Consider the following 16,562-nt stretch of genomic DNA (forward strand, 5'->3'; position numbering starts at 1 on the left):
CCTTTCCTATGACATTGCATTTTGTTGTAGTACCTAAATTTTTGCTCCAGTCTCTCGCATCGTTAATTTTCACCCTTTCATGCGTAGCTTCACCCATTCATGTGTAGCAACAAGAGTAGGATACATGCTGTCAATAGCTGGAGATACAAACATTGTTTAATCACTTCGTTGTGCTCATAGGTGACTTAACGCCTTCAAAGGTGAGACACCAGATTGGCAGTTCAAACTACGATCTTAATTTTTGAGTGCAAACATCTTGGCACTTGGCATGCTGCATTTGGGAGATGTAATTTCGTGAATGGAATGTTGGTCGATTGGAACGGAAATGTGTCCCCAAAACACGGTGCTGCCATCCGTGGAAGTCTCAGAAATATTGTAAAGATGGTGGATCTGCATGATTCATCCATTTATATAACATTCAGGAACATCTGGGAATGTTAAGTTATGATTTATAGTCATACAAAGAAATAATGGCAACTTAAACAATATGCATTAACATTTAATTGCACTTGTTTTAAAATGAATAATTATGATCAAATTTCATTTTTAATGCTCATTTTTGTTAGGTTTAAACAGTCATTGAATGAAACATATTACTATTCAGACAAATGCAATTTTACGGGCGAGGACGATTTGAACGTTGAACAAAACATCCTTTGAAAGAATTGAGGCGAACATCGATTTCTCCTTCCTCCAACTGAAAACAAAACATACATTTGAAAATGGAAAGTGAGAGCAGCAATTTTAGGCAATAATGATAAATAGAAAACATAAATTGTGGTACTTGAAATTCAACAAAAAATAAAAATTATCAACCAGCTAGACGTACAATACGGCTGGTTTTTTTAATGAATTGTACTCAGGGTGTCTATCAGATCTAGTAAATGAAATTCCCTGATTTTTCCAGGTTTTATTTAACACAATTACGACATTCCACGAAACTGAAAAAACTGCTTAACAATACATTGACGGGTTTCAAAGTATTTCAACTTACTTAAATTAGTAAAAATATTACCTTTTTCTAGATGTGGCCAAAGTGACTCAATTGATGGCAAATAAAACATGCTGCTATAAATATTTCACACACTTACATTTGCAAAAAACATTAGTAAAAGGAAGCTCCCGTCAATTTCGCAGTGTCTCAACTTTTGCATCTATAGCACTTGCTTCAGAACAAGCCAAATCCAACACTCGAGCCTTCTTAAACTGCAATGCCTTGATCTCCTCTTCAACTCTTCTTTTTTCTGCCTTCTTCTTGTCTGTAGCTTCCTTTTCTTTTTGTTTTGTTTGCAGGGCTTCCTTACGCCTACAACTAGCATTTCTTAAATACTGTAACATGGACTTGGTGATATCAACATGCTCTACACCTCCAGAACGTTGAACAAAGTCGTACATCTGTCTTTGTGCGATCAGTATTTCTTCCTGCAAGTTTTCAGTCAGCAGATTAGAATTCACTGAAAATCCTCTTTCCAATGATGCATTTCCATGGGAAAGTACCAACATCATCCTCACAAACTTTAGAAGGCCTGTTTTGGCAGCTACTGTATGTGCCTTAAGAATGAGCATCCACAAGCGATCAAGGCGCCCGTCTTCTTGAGAAAAAGACGAGAACAGTGCTTCAGAATCTTGCGAGGAACTGATACGGGGGCCGTAGTCTCTGATATTTTATGACTGAATTTTAATGCGTGCTCAGATTTTATAGGCGCCACCGTGCCACGTGCACGGACCGATGTGAGACTCTTTCCCAGGGTCGTGACGTCGCCCATGTGAGGCGTGATTTTAATTTCCCCCTGAATACACCTAGCACGAATCCATGCCCTCTCTCAGCGTCGGGCACGCTATTATCTACGCAGTGGGCTCTCAGGCATCCCACACGCCGTCACACTCCACGTGGTCGAACAGATTTAAATAAGAAAATAATAAATTTGATTTACACACGTACACGATTGAAACTGTTTGAACACCCGCGGCACAAATCGGTTTAGGTGTGAAGACCCCCACGTGGTCACATCTCACATTACGTATTACAAAAGAGAAAAGACCGTTACTGGTCGTAAGACAATTAGTTATGCAGTCCCTCGACCGAGAGCAGCTCAGAGGACGAAAAGAAAACGATTTAGACGGAATTAAATTGAAACAGAATTACTTGGCGGTGAAAACGAACGGTGAGGTCCCCGGAGTGCTGGCGCGTCTACTCTCGGTCGTTAATGGCGGCGGACTGGGCTGAGATCATGGCTCGGCTCGACTAACATGGCGTCCTCCCGCCGAAACAATTGCCGTTAATATATTTATGAATTCGTGCCACGGGAAACTAAAGTAACATGATAATTATGATTTAAAAATTATGTGACATTTTTTTGAATAAAGAGAAAAGATTGTACAAATTATAATTATTAAGAAGAACATTTAATTATTGTCTGGCTTCGGGTTTCCTCGGGAATGTCCGGAAACGCTATTCTATTTTGTTACCTTATTTTAATTAAAAGTACATAAAACCCTCCCGGCCGATCTGCCGTCACGTTGCACTTAGGGAACATAAAAACAAATAACACAATTATATTTACTTATGTATTAGGGGTGCGGTGCACTGACTCGACAGCGCCCTCTTGCCGGGCGAACACACACGCACGCACACGCACGCACGGGTAGGCGGGAGGTTTGAATGGAGGGTGGGTGGTGTTTGGGCGGTGGCATATCGGACTTAAACAGGGGCCGCAGGCCCGGACGATGTCAGAACATACCAACTGATATGATCACTCAATGTTATCAGCTTCTTGTCCTGATAGCCACCTGTTTCGAAGACAACATTCTAAACTGTACTTCACATGCTGTTTCCTCACACCCGAATTTAAAGCCATAGACGGACATAAGCAGGAAATTCCTTTGGTAAGTTTGTACTTCAGGAGACTTTTGTCGTGAAGTTTTTTTACCATAACCTTTGGACAAGTCCTAACATCATTTTTCAGTAACAGGACAGACTTTTCTGGTACTTTCTCTTTCTTGATGGCATGGCGTACTACATAACCCAACTTGATATCGTTAGCAGTCAATAGATTTTCCTGGTTATCTACATCCAATCGAGATACATTGCGTTTCTCCCTAAAGCTCTTCAGTACCTCTCGTTTCGCAAACTTTCCTGCCAAAACTAATGAAATGTCTACCAGTGAATCATACAGAAAAGGTGCCATGGGTGCTTCACTTTGGAACATTGTAAGAAACAATTCCAGCTCTGATGCCAAAGAGTGGAAGAATGTAAATTTTACTTCTAGAAGATCATCTTCAAGAGCACTTTCCACTACATTGAAAAACAGATGAAATAGAAACTTCACTAACAAATTTCTTTAGGTGGGGTAACGTTTTCATGGCACGCTCAGCAACTGCAGTATTTTCTAACCATCTGATTGCACAAAATTTATTGGGAAAAAGCTCTGATCTAGTTATTCTAATGTAATCTGCCCTCCTTGCAGGTACATACTTAAACAAAAAGTAACTGTGCCTCAAAAAACTAACAACATCCCATTGTGTAGCAGAAATTCCAGTTTTGAAAACACCATGGACCGTATGAAGCCCACAGCTACAAATTTCTAGCAACGATGGCGAATCTTCACCAAAAGTGTCTGTGATATGTATTTTCAAAGTTAACAAAAATGCCCAGTTTACGTTCGGGGCATCCATGATTACTTAAAATTATATGCACCTGTCGGTATAATCCAAACGTGGGAAGCACATGCTGCAGCACGTCACGTCAGCAGGATAACAGACCAGCTTGAACCAGTTTGTATCACGTGATTTAACACCACTTCCGAATCCGATGGTAAATAAAAGAAAATGGACATGGGAACTGTTCATTATTTGCGATTCAAAAATAAAAATGGGAGGGGATACACTTGATGTTACATCAATGCAAGCTGATCAATAAACAAAAAAACGTATTGCCAACTACAACCTACCAAACAAAAATTTCCCTGATTTTTGAAAAAATTCCCTGATTACAATATTCCCTGATTTTTGCAGGTTTTCCAGGGTCGGTAGACACCCTGTGTACTGCAACTTTTTCTGTAAATAATGTCTTTAGTACCTGCTATTACGTACAACTTTATACAGTGTTTGTCTAGATGTTGGAATATTTTTTTTTTTTTACATTTCTTTAACTTTTTTTTTTTTTGTTATCTGTGGACCTCTTACCAGTCATTACCCCAAATAACCGTGAGTGTATTGTACTAGATTATGTGCTCTAGTATTAGCAAAAGTAAATATGTATAGATGAAGATTTACTAATAAAAAAAAGCTACTTGCTTTAAGAGAGACAGTGTTGGATACAGAATTTATTTTTGGAAGGTAGAGGAGGTATTTTGAAACATGTATTTAAAAACCTTACACTACTACTGGCACTAATATATGGGTCTATAGTAGCAGTGGCGTAGCCAGGATTTGTGTATGGGGGGTGTTAAGAAGCATGGCTCCCCCGTATTAAAGCGGGGGGTCCGGGGGGTCCTCCCCCGGGAAAATTTGGATTTTAAGGTGTAAAATAGTGCTATTTTGGCAGTTTTCGGTACTTAAATTTAAATATTGTAATGGTAAAAATTTTATTAAATTTAATATGAAATTTGTTTGAGTGATGAATAAGAAATTAATTAAAGATTTGGTGCTAATGGGGGGGGGGGGGGGTTAACCCCTAAAACCCCCCCCCCCCCCCCTGGTTACGCCCCTGTATAGTAGTAGCCATAGGGGACATGGCTTCTCAAGTGGTAACAAACTTTTCACTGATATTTTGCAAAATTTTTTATAACTTCGTGAAGAGCATCCACCACCGAAGTCACTACAATACATAGATATTTATTTATTGAGCGATTGGAAGAATAAATATATACATAAACATACAAACACTATCTAAGGTTGTACGTGATCCACCATGTTCTCGAGATTTCTTCCGCTAAAGAACCAGAAAACGGAAATTTCACTCCCAATTGGCTGTAAATTCACAATGCAGTGATAACATTAATTTTACAATAAAAATGTTTCATATACACATTAATTTAAAGTTATAAAAACTAAATGTGACCTCAGAAAATTTGTACTTAAACTAGAAACTTCAAAATCAAAAGGTGGTTAAATCAGTGCATGCTAGCCACTCTGAACATTTTGTAATCAATTTTCTAGTTCCTATTGCACACAATTCAGCTTAAACTTAACCTGCCTTTCACATATTCCAACTGACAGCATTAAAGGACAACTAGTGGTTTCATATTTCAGCATCATCTTAATCTTGAAATTTTAATTTTATTCTATTTATATATACAGTATTATTTTTTATACTCAAGACATTTGTGGCCACTTAGGGTAGTCTGTCTTCAGGTACCAACATAGTAAAAGAATTGTTAATTTGTGTCAACTTATTACATAGCATATTACTTATTTCATGAAAGCAAACACATTTACTGTCTTTTCTCACTAGATGTGTCCCGATGCTTGTCTACTACTTTTTGGCAAACACAGTCTGGTGCAAAGAAATACTTGCCACTAGTTAAAGTTCATTTTACAAAGATACACAGTGTAAATGCATACATATATTCAAGACAATCAGCTTGAGCCCTGACATCACTATTGTTTTTCTTATTGTCAATAACCATATTGTACCAGACTTTTTACATTTTTAAAACTTCCCACATCAAAACTATCGAACAGAACCCCAGGTGAAACTGCACTCACTTGGTCAGACTGGTAGATATCTTGGTAGCAAGACGGGGAGATACATTCCCTCACACACCGAACTCTGGACAAACTCGTCATGTGAGAGCAGGATGGGCTCTGCTCGCATGCCGACTCGAACTCACGAAATGCTATCTCCTGCAATAATTCAAACACAAGTGTAGTGATGTATTTTATTATTTGTCTTAAGCTACTTGGCAGTGAGGTCATTTTAGAATAAGTTTCACACAATGCAATCTGGGGGTGCTAATGAAAGAATCAGAAATGGCATATTGTAAAGAACCAGTTTAACATCTTTCTGGAGTGATTTAAGAAAACAGATATGGTTGAACAGGAATATATAGGTACTACCAATGTACTTAGAATTTTGGGGAGCGCAGTTGACTATTGAGTTATGTGTCTTATGGAATACCGTCCAGTTAGGTGGACAGAATGAAATTTTGAAAAATTAATGGTCATTTAAAAGGCTATTTTAACACATTTCTGATGGCTTGGAAAATTCATTGTTAAAACTATAGTTTTATCTCATTTTTTATAATACATACTAAAGTTTTTAATAATTACAGTATAGTAACTCTAAAAATGTAAAATAATACATTTATACAGCTAGAATGAACATGAAAATTTAGAAGCAGACTTAAGAAGGTTACTGTTGTCCCTCCAGTTTTTTTTATTATTAAATCTAAGGGGCCACCATTGACCATCACTGTTTTTATTCCATCTTCTTGTTTATTTCACTATTTCAAGACATGTACAGTGCATTACATTTATTCTGATTTTTTTTTCTTTTTTATCAAATACTGTCTCTTACAATGGCTGCATGGCATCTACTCCATCTTATAAAGGACAGGATTTTTTTAGTTACACCGTCATGACTGAGTATAAACACAAAATTCAAAAGAGTTCATAAATTTCTATAGAGATTATTTTAATTCATAATCAGATTTACTGCTTTGGCTGTGGAGTAATATCATTTCTGAAGATTAAAATTAAAAACATCAGTTTGAAATTATTAGCAACATTTTTCTTCCAAGAAACTGCTGTAAATTATTTAATAACTTCCCTCCCCTAACTTGATCAATATAAATAGTAGTGGTGTTCAATCTAGGTTAGGGTGACCAAACGTCCCGTAAAAACAGGATTGTCCCGTTTTTTAACGATCGTACACAGGGTTCTGAAAAAGTCTTCCGGGACGCCTAAATGTCCCGTATTTATGTTGGGTTGAAGATACACTTTTGTCGTGCCTCTCCTTGGGCCGTCTTCCCCTCTCCTCGACAGTTCTCTACTTTCTCAAAGTTTAAATGGATGCTTTTGAAAGAGATCCCCAGTTGGGAACAAATTGAAGAAACTATTTGTTACTTCAATGAAAAAAGCATTGACATAAATGATACTTTGCTATTTGATCAACTGGCACCATTAGTGGATTTTGTAAGTGAAAAAATAAAAGAATGGACTGATGAAGATAAAAAAAACCACCTGTGTCACGAAAAATGGGTTTGTTTTTTTAAAATGCATACCAGGCCAAAACAGCACTCTAAATTTTTGAAGATATGCCAGTATGTGTTTGAGATCCCTGCCCATAATGGTAATACTAAATAATCTTTTCGCTTATGAACATTCAATGGACGGATGAAAGGAACAAGATGGGAGTGGATACCCTTTCTGAAATCTTGCAGGTACTGTTCTAGTTTTTACAACTTTATATTGGAAAAGAAAGAGGTTTTAAAATTGGCTGGAACGAAAGAAAAATATCCCCAATTGAAATCCTAAAGATTTTAAACATAACTTTGTCTAACAAGTTTAGTTATCTTGTTTAATTATGTTTTGAAGTATTAATACTTACCTATAATAAATAAGTATTTACTGCAAAATAATTGTTTTTATTTATTATACGCCTTACAATTTAAATTAAATTACATATTCATAGGTAAATTGAAAAAAGATTTATAGGTCTCAAATTAGAAAAAAAGAGCACGTTTCAATGATTACATCTCGATGGAGGCCCCTCAGACCCCCCTTTAGCTGGAGGGTATCACCCCCAAACCCTCCTTGGATGTGTCCCGTTTTTTCAAGTTTATGATTTGGTCACCCTAATCTAGGTTCCAATTAGAGATATTATGCTTATATTGACAACACTGGCTGTGATGCTGCTGAAAGAAGACATGTAGCATTTTTATAACTATAACTTCAGAGTGCAAGTGATTAGATGAAAAGCCAATATAGATACATATATGACAAGTATAAATCATAATTAAACATACTTTGACGTCACAGCAACTTTTTTTCTTTCAGAAAAACAGTTAAATGATTTCAAATGGTAGATGACAGTGGATGCATCTTTTAAGGTTATGGATATTTATGTAACGTAGTTATGTCCGAGTTCGTGTTTGATTATTTTTAAGTGCATTTTAATCGGTAGGTTTTGTTTCAAATTACAACTTAACTTTTTTTTATTTTTCACAAAAAAGTGTGTTTAGTGTTCAGATAGTAAACAAACCAACATGGCTTTGTTTACATAAGCTGATTTTGACTATTTCTGAGAAATGGTAAGCCAATTTTTGCCCTCTTTTCTTTGCACATAAAACAATAATCTGTCTGAATTCACCATTAGTCAATGGTTCACAGCTACAGATTACAAGTGTCCGTAAATCTTTACACTGATCACTTTAACTTTTCCATTAATAGATGCAATTGGCACTCACATTTTTACTGGTTTCTTTATATTGAAAGTCAGGAAACGCAAAAGTAGTTGATTCCGTTACTTCCGTATTTGCGCCTGTTACAGCTGCTACCAGCACTACACAAGCAAATTTAACTACGATAGCTGCCATTTTACTCACTAACCTAACATTTAATAATCGATTTAATGAATTAAATATTTCAACAGAAGTCATATTTTAAAAGTTTAAGTTAAACAATATATTACTCATGGTTTATTTTATTTACTGTCTCTTTTTACTACAGCATGAAAGTTAAATTATTCATATTATATTAAACGGAGCAATGCATACTTACTTGTGTGTTTGTTTCCCTTTATTTTGCTTATTCTGATGGACCACTTTCAACGAATATTATTTATATTAACATTATAGATTATCTTAGTTTATTGTAACTGACTTTGTACAACCGGTAAAGCTGAAATCATTTGCTAGGAATGGTTTGCTACAATTACATAACCCCGCAATTAATTAATTATAAAAAAAAATCACGTAATAATGTTTGCACATTAATTTAGTACATTATAATATACACATATATTATTTAACCAAAGCTAGCCGTTTACTTGTAAGGGATGAGATGTAAAAAAATACTCATCATTGGATTTGAGTGGTAAGTAGTTAATATGTTAAAAAAGAAAATATTTTGTGCATTTTGATTATAGAACTCAATTGATACTCTTTAAAAAATACTAATGTATAAAGATAACTACAAAAAATAATTGATAGAATATTAGGACTAATGTTAATACAGCCACAATTACAAGTCCTAATGGAACACATTTATGTTAAATTAAGATGCATTTAAATATTGTGTGAGGTATGGGTGTTAAATCCTCTATTGTTATATAACCAACAGAAGAGCCAGGTGAAACGTGTACATGCAAAAATAAAGCCAAACAAACTGGATCATTGTTATCAACCATCCATTTCCTCTTTCCAAAATGGCGATTATATAATCCATGATGATTATATGTGTTTGTTTATAAAGAATAAAATGTATTTGTCAGTGTAGCACATCAATTGTAGCCAGCTATTCTCTTTAGGTTCTGAACATATGAATAATCAAGCTATATGCTATCAATTATTGCTGTAGGTTCTACCATACAAGAGTTCTACAATATTTGATGATACCATAGTTAATGCTTTCTTGTAATTAAAAAAATAAATAAATGTTAATTTCAATATAGTGCAATATTATTTTATCCGTCTCTTCCTCTTCATATTAATATTACTCTATGCAAGTTTCGTGAACAAAACAAAGAAAATAGATAATGATAAATATAAATGTTAAATTATTATGCTAGAAATAAATATTCCGTCGTTTGCGAATAATATGTAATGGAGTGTGTTCTGAAAGTCTATTTAGAAGCTATTGATCGTGGTGTAGTTTGTACCCTGTGCGAGGCTAAATTGCCTTGTAGTGCTATCTATGAGATATCTGTCTACCTAGTGAGCTTGTAATTTTTGCATTTGCAGATGCTAACGTGGGGTGTAGTGTGAGATCTGTGGATATCTCGCCTTGCTTTGTTTATGAAGTACTGTCAGTGAAATTTCCGGTTTTTCGATTTGTCATTGAATCGTGGAAAGCTTTAATTGGATTATTTGAAGAGGTAGGTGTGAAACTTATATTTTTTTTATTATGTTTACATTTAGGAAAATCTATGTACTCGACTAACATTTACTTCATAGTGAGTACGTCAACAGGTATTGTTTGGAGATGAAAAAATGTTGGCGCCTGTAATTTGTTGATATTGCTATTACACAACCCATTCACAGTTCGAAATATAGCTATTTCTGAGACTTGAGTTTTGTTTTTGTTTTGATTGAGAACAAGTTCGCCGGGATTTATTTTATTGGTATTGTTGAATTTTACACTTTAATTACTCATGCTTGTATTTTACAATTCAATTTTATTGAATTTTATAATGCTTTACAAAGCGATGTAAAACATTGAAACCCATAATTAGTTTTATTATCTTGGATCTTGTAGAAGAAAGTAAATACAGATTGTTTACATTAAATTGTAACTACAACACGTAATAAGATAAAGGAAATACTTATATTTTCCAGAAAATAAAAATAATATATATTATACCTTGGATTTTTTTAATTTTTAAACAAATATTGCATTTAACTGGAAAAAAATATATATTACGGTAACCAGCCCACTTAACAGAATTTGTTTGGTATTAAATTGTGTGTCAGAGTTTTAGCTAAATTTTCTGTCTGCCTGTCGATATAACCTGTGTTAGAAATAACCAACACTCAGCACTTTGGTCCTTCTTACAATTCCTTGTACATTAATCAAGTGGAATATCTGTGCTCCATTTCTTTGCACTGTACCTTTGCCAATTTCCCTTTGAATACTTTACTTCTTTCTACCACTTGAGGTCTTTTTTAAGAAGCGTGCATATTGCGAATTGGAGTACTCTAATTGTTGAGCATCAACAATTACCTCACCTTACCCCCACCCCACCCCCCAAAAAACACATGGAAATAACTTTTTAATTAAAACTAAAATAATTTTTGACATTCATGTTTCCTAATTATTTTGTAATGTTTGGAAACAATGCTATAAGAAAAAAAAACATTTCTCGTGGACCGTATCTAAATTTTACTCAAAGCGTATTTCGTAGGGTACTTCAATTGTTGAAAACTTTTATAATTATATATGCTTGTATGCTGAAGTTTTTACTCTACTACTTGGACGTATGAGGGTAATTAAGAGTTAATTTTCGTTTTTCTAAGTTGATCACGAATTATTTAAACGTTTCATTGTAGGTCAAACGCTATAGATAAACTTTTTTATTTAATAAGATGACTTAATGTAACCCATGTCTCCGAATTAAATTACTGGTAGGCTTAACGGAAGACAGCTTACTTAATAGTTCGCTAAGTTCAACACGTCAAGTGTGGAAGTTCGAAATGTAAATTCTCTGCTGTCGCGGGTAATCGAACCCACGTCCTCCCGATCACGGAGCAGACTATCGCATATGTCAAGCTGCCTCAACTCGCTCGGCTGCCGAGCGAAGACATGATTGCAAGCTAATAAACTGCTTGCTGTCCGTTCACCAATATACGTTTGCACGTCGACGAAGTCAACACAACCACAGGGTCAATATACATTAAGTTAAGCCTTACGGCGTTTGTGGACATCTCGTTTTCAGTTTAATAACGTACCGACGTAAGTGCTGTATAGTATTTAGGAGCGGTGATATTCGAAACGGCGAATTATTAATCAGCTTGCCTATTTAAACACGACTACGCTTGCCGAAACTCTCCCCTTGGTCATAATTTACGAAGAAACACGTTTATTTTCAGTAGGTCTACATGTAGTTTGAAGGTAGACATACCGTTATGCTCGTAGCTGCATCAAACTCTGTTTGAGATGCATTCAGGAATACTGTCAGTATATTGTCCATTATTTATTTATTTATTTACCTACTTTGAGTGATGACCACAGCTAATTCAAAATACTACTGGCCAGTACTTAATTTAATACATGAAGTAACATAAACAGTAAATGGATTGAATTCAATAAATACTTGATTGTGTGAAAAGGCTTTATGATTTCGCCATACGATAAACCATGTCACGACACGAAGTTCTATATTACTTCACTCCCATTGTTTATGATTGTGGATAAATATTTACGATGAAGCACGCTAAGCAGATAATGATTGTTGAAAATATTATATTTATTTAGCTTCAGAAATTTCATATCAATAGTTTTTTTTATAAAATCCTTGTCAATGTTAATACAATAATTGATCTATTAGTGACCCATGGAGGAAGATTAAACTAAACAAAATATTATGTGAAAAATTCCAGTAAATCACTGGTAGCTTTAATGTTCTTCCGTTGTGTATATATTACCCTCAAGTTTGAAATTTGACATTTCAATTACTTAAAAAAAAAACCTGAGAATTTATTGTTATATGTAGAGGACTTTGTCGAACTGCTAGTGGAAATTTTGCTTTTAATCTTGGCATATACAGGTTCCCACCATGACCATCCAGAGAAACCAATGATCCGTGGATAGATAATTTTATCGGTCGTCCCCTGTTATATTACTTGATTCACAAATTTTCAAATTATACAATTGAAATAGAATTTAGACTGTAAACGTTATTGTGGCCATAACTTTAAACTTGATCTGTGCGTATCTAGTTACATAATGATAATAGATAGAGAAAATTCGGAAAATTCGCGGATTCGTCTGGCCTCAGGGTAGAATTCAAACCCATGTTTGCTTTCTCATTTGTGGATTTCTTAGGGATAACATTTTTATTCTTGTTAATTGGCACTACCTGATTCACTTACTTCTCTCCTAGCATGACATCGTTGGTTCACCTACGCAGAGGGGCGTATCCAAATTATTACGGTACTCATGAACACAAGAAAGTGATGGTTTGCACTCTAAGACTAAATGAATGCGCGAATTTTCCGTATCTCAAACAATAGTAATATTCGTCCTATCAAGGTAAATCAAGCATCATAGTTCGCTCACCACTCACTGACGCTGTAACACCAAAGAGATATGTACTTTGGAGACAACCTATCATGCAACACAAATATTAGCCTACTCCATAGAGATACAGTATGTATAAAATAGAAAATGGAAGTGTAACAATAGAGGAACATTTGAAATACAGCTACATAAATTGAACACGCCTTAACTATAAAATTCAAGTGGTTTTATATTTATCTTTATGCCCTTACTAATAACTATGCTTATAATTACTAAAAATGTTTATATCTCAGAAAATTTAGCTCTAAACGAAAAACTGTGAAATTTTTTTCCTTTTTGGAAATTTATAATGGTCACACTGAGAATCTTTTGGTGATATTTTGAATTTTGTACTTATGCCCTTTCGAAAATCTTTGATTTTATTTATTAAATATACTTATATTTTTGAAGTTTATGATTTCATTAAAAATCCGCTGGTATTGTATTTTATGTATATATATTTATATAATTTTTTGTCAGATGTTTTATCATTTAATATATAAATATTTTCATAGGCACAATATTAAAAGAAACATATTTATTAAATAAAATTCGCATATATTAAATCAAAGTGTTTGTTCTATTCATACTTTTCCAACGGACGCCTTAGGCGCCTTACAACCTCCTAATTAAGAAATAATGTCCCCCCTTCTCGACGGTTGTGGTTGCCACCTCCTTGGCCGGCGGGAGAGCAGACACGCGTTGTGCGGAGCAGCGCGCGAGGCCACGCTCAGAGGCACAGAGGCCGCCTTTGTCGCGGCGGGCGAGGCCGTCAGTCCGGCGCGGTGACACATGACCACCAGGCGCCGTCCGAGGCCCGCTGAAGACCACATCTGGCATTCCTCGTCACTCGCCTCCCGGCTAGGCGGCCCCGTTTCGATTCCTCCTCCGTGTTTTCCCAACTGGGAAACCTGAGGGAAGTTGTCGTGAAGCGTCGGATTTTCTCGGGGTACTTACTCCTTTCTCTCAGATCTCTTCGTCTCTAGTGACCCCAATTTAAATGAGACATTAAGCCTTAATTAATTACGCTTCCTTCAACCATTATAAAGGTGAAGTTGTTTAAACTGTTCAAAATCAGCTGAATGTGACCGTAAATTAGTTGAAATACTGCCGCAAGAATGTTAGTTAAATCTTAGTAATCAATGAAAGAACTGCACTTAAATATTAGTTCTTTCCACAGATTAAATTGAATTTTAGCAGTGAATGTCGTAAACCTCGGCCGGTGAGTCCCAGTGATTTCCGCCGATTTGTCAGTCGACAGAAGCATGTTAACTGAATCTGTAGTGAAACAAATTTACCGATTGAAATCTGTTCAACCGGTCGTAGACTCTCGCGTTGTGGGTATATAGGCAGACCCGCCAAAATCGCATTTTTTGAAAACTGTTTATCAAAGATTCTAAAGTGTACTTAACCTAACAATGCTTAATTATGCCACGTAATTTTTTTCCACGAGCTTCTGGAATTTTTGTTGACAAACAAGTTGGCTCCAACCTCCAACTATTGTTTTTCTGCCCAGATGGTATTCACATCTAGGGGCTGTGTTATGGCCTAACTATTTTGTGATATTATTTCACGGTAAACATGTTATGTCATCTTTTAGAAAGAGTCGAGCCTATTATTGCATTTTTTTTTACAGCAGTGCCAGGGGCACACTCGAACAAGTTGGTAGCAGGTTATTTAAAGTAAATGGGTGCTTGTACTTATGCACGCGCTTTATAAGTTATACTTACTTGACGTAATAATTAATATAAATAAAATAATAAAAGGAATGGAGTGATATTATAAATACGGTTAGTAAAGTATAAACTCAAATTAGAAAATTAATAAATACTCAGTATTCAATATTAATTTAAACACGCGGTTAAAGTTAATTATTTAATATAGTAAAATAATTCAAATAAGATTTAATTAATAATGTAAATTAATAAATATGCTGAATGTTTATTCTAGTTTATTAATTTAAATTATTTATTAAATGATAATGTGATCCTTTATAATGAAAACATACGAGACTGTAACCTCATATAAATACACTCGAAAAAGTTTATAAACACAATTTATATCAATGTTATTCGTAATAAAATGTTTTAACTATATGGACCAGTATTCAATATCAATCACTAAAGTATAAGATTTAAAAGCACATATGTAATATTTAATTGTATGTACACTTTTTCATCCTGTCAATACTTTCTAAATGTCTCGGTTCGAGTGCGTTTTTCGGGGGCCAGCCTCACACCTGGCCGAACTCAACGGGCCCCAGGACTTTACAGGATTTTAGCCCCTATTCCCAGCCATTTGATATCTACGAGTTTTTTTATTTCATATTTAATCTCCTATAGGTGAGGTTATCATAGACAACACACAACACAAAACAAGAACATCGGGGACAGGAATCGACCATGTACTAATGTAAGGAACAGTTCCGGCTTTTGCCTGGAGTGTTTTGTTTAATTTTTTTTAGGGGGAGGGGGGAGACAACAAAAACCGTAATCAGGATGGCCGGACCGGAATTCTTGCTCTGGAATGCCATTGTAGTGTGTTAATACTTTACCACGTCGTTCCATCCCATGAATGCTGCTCCGGTATCAACACTTGGTTCGTGTGAAGAGAAAGCAGGACTGCTGATGGTTTGTTTCTAACAGATGTAATATACTTTTATGAATGATTATTAATTTGCTCGTGTGACAAAGTATTTTTTACTGGTGGAACACAAACTTTCCAATTTATTTAAATTTTTGGTCGATACTTTAATAATAATGACAGGCAATTATGTAAACACATCCTGAAGGTAAACACTTTGGAAATGTCATGAAACTACCTACTGCATTCTGAAACAGCTTGCTTCAATGATACACTCTGAATGGCAAACACTAAGTCACTCCCATACCGCGTCAGTCCCTCCCATTCTGACTCCTTGCTACGTTTGTGTGGAATAGCTGGACACCCCTCTTCTAAAAGCCTCCCATACACTATCCAACTTGGTTCGTCGTTTCATCCAACTTGGTCGGATGGCAGACCGTGTTGGGCTGAGGTTTGATGGTGTGTGGTGATGGGCGAACAGCACCGCAACCTCTGGTTCACCATCTCGGCTGTAAACACGCGCCAACCGCGGGGGAACCACACATAACTTAGAAACACACAACTTAGAAACGTCACAACTTAGAAACACACAACTTAGAACTGTCATAACTTAGAAATACGTAACTTAGAAACACGCAACGCAGAACCACACAACTTAGAAACATCATAACTTAGAAAGTCATAACTTAGAACTATCACAACTTAGAAACACACAACTTAGAACTGCCATAACTTAGAAACACGCAACGCAGAACCATATAACTTAGAAACGTCATAATTTAGAAACAAACAATTTAGAACAGGCATAACTTAGATCTTATCTTGTGTGTTTCTAAGTTATGTGTTTCTAAGTTGTGTGTTTCTAAGTTGTGACAGCACCCCCAACCGCGGGACAGCAAAAGTTCTGCGCACCAAGTCGGACAGTGTGCGGGCGCACCAAACCGGTATTGAGCCGGACCTGGGGTTTCATACAGCTCATTATTTCAGTTCACTTCACAAACCAATAGCTATTTTTAAAACAGTTTATCACACACGAATGA

The 16,562-nt window shown here is 35.6% G+C and overlaps 1 protein-coding gene across 9 annotated transcripts in view; it reads left to right on the top strand.

Moving 5' to 3' along the window:
- Nucleotides 1-9,885: 9,885 nt before the first annotated feature.
- LOC134532836 (RNA binding protein fox-1 homolog 1-like) overlaps nucleotides 9,886-16,562 on the top strand; it is a 166,018-nt gene continuing 159,341 nt past the window's right edge. For 4 of the 9 annotated variants that reach the window (XM_063369784.1, XM_063369767.1, XM_063369782.1 and 1 more), the window contains exon 1: nucleotides 9,901-10,039. The gene's annotated coding sequence lies outside the window, so the exon portion shown is untranslated. Of the gene's footprint in view, nucleotides 10,040-16,562 lie in introns of all 9 variants that reach the window. The other 5 variants (XM_063369763.1, XM_063369776.1, XM_063369777.1 and 2 more) reach the window with 2 other exon arrangements.

Source organism: Bacillus rossius, chromosome 6 (genome assembly GCF_032445375.1).
Source record: "Bacillus rossius redtenbacheri isolate Brsri chromosome 6, Brsri_v3, whole genome shotgun sequence".
NCBI lineage: Eukaryota > Metazoa > Arthropoda > Insecta > Phasmatodea > Bacillidae > Bacillus > Bacillus rossius.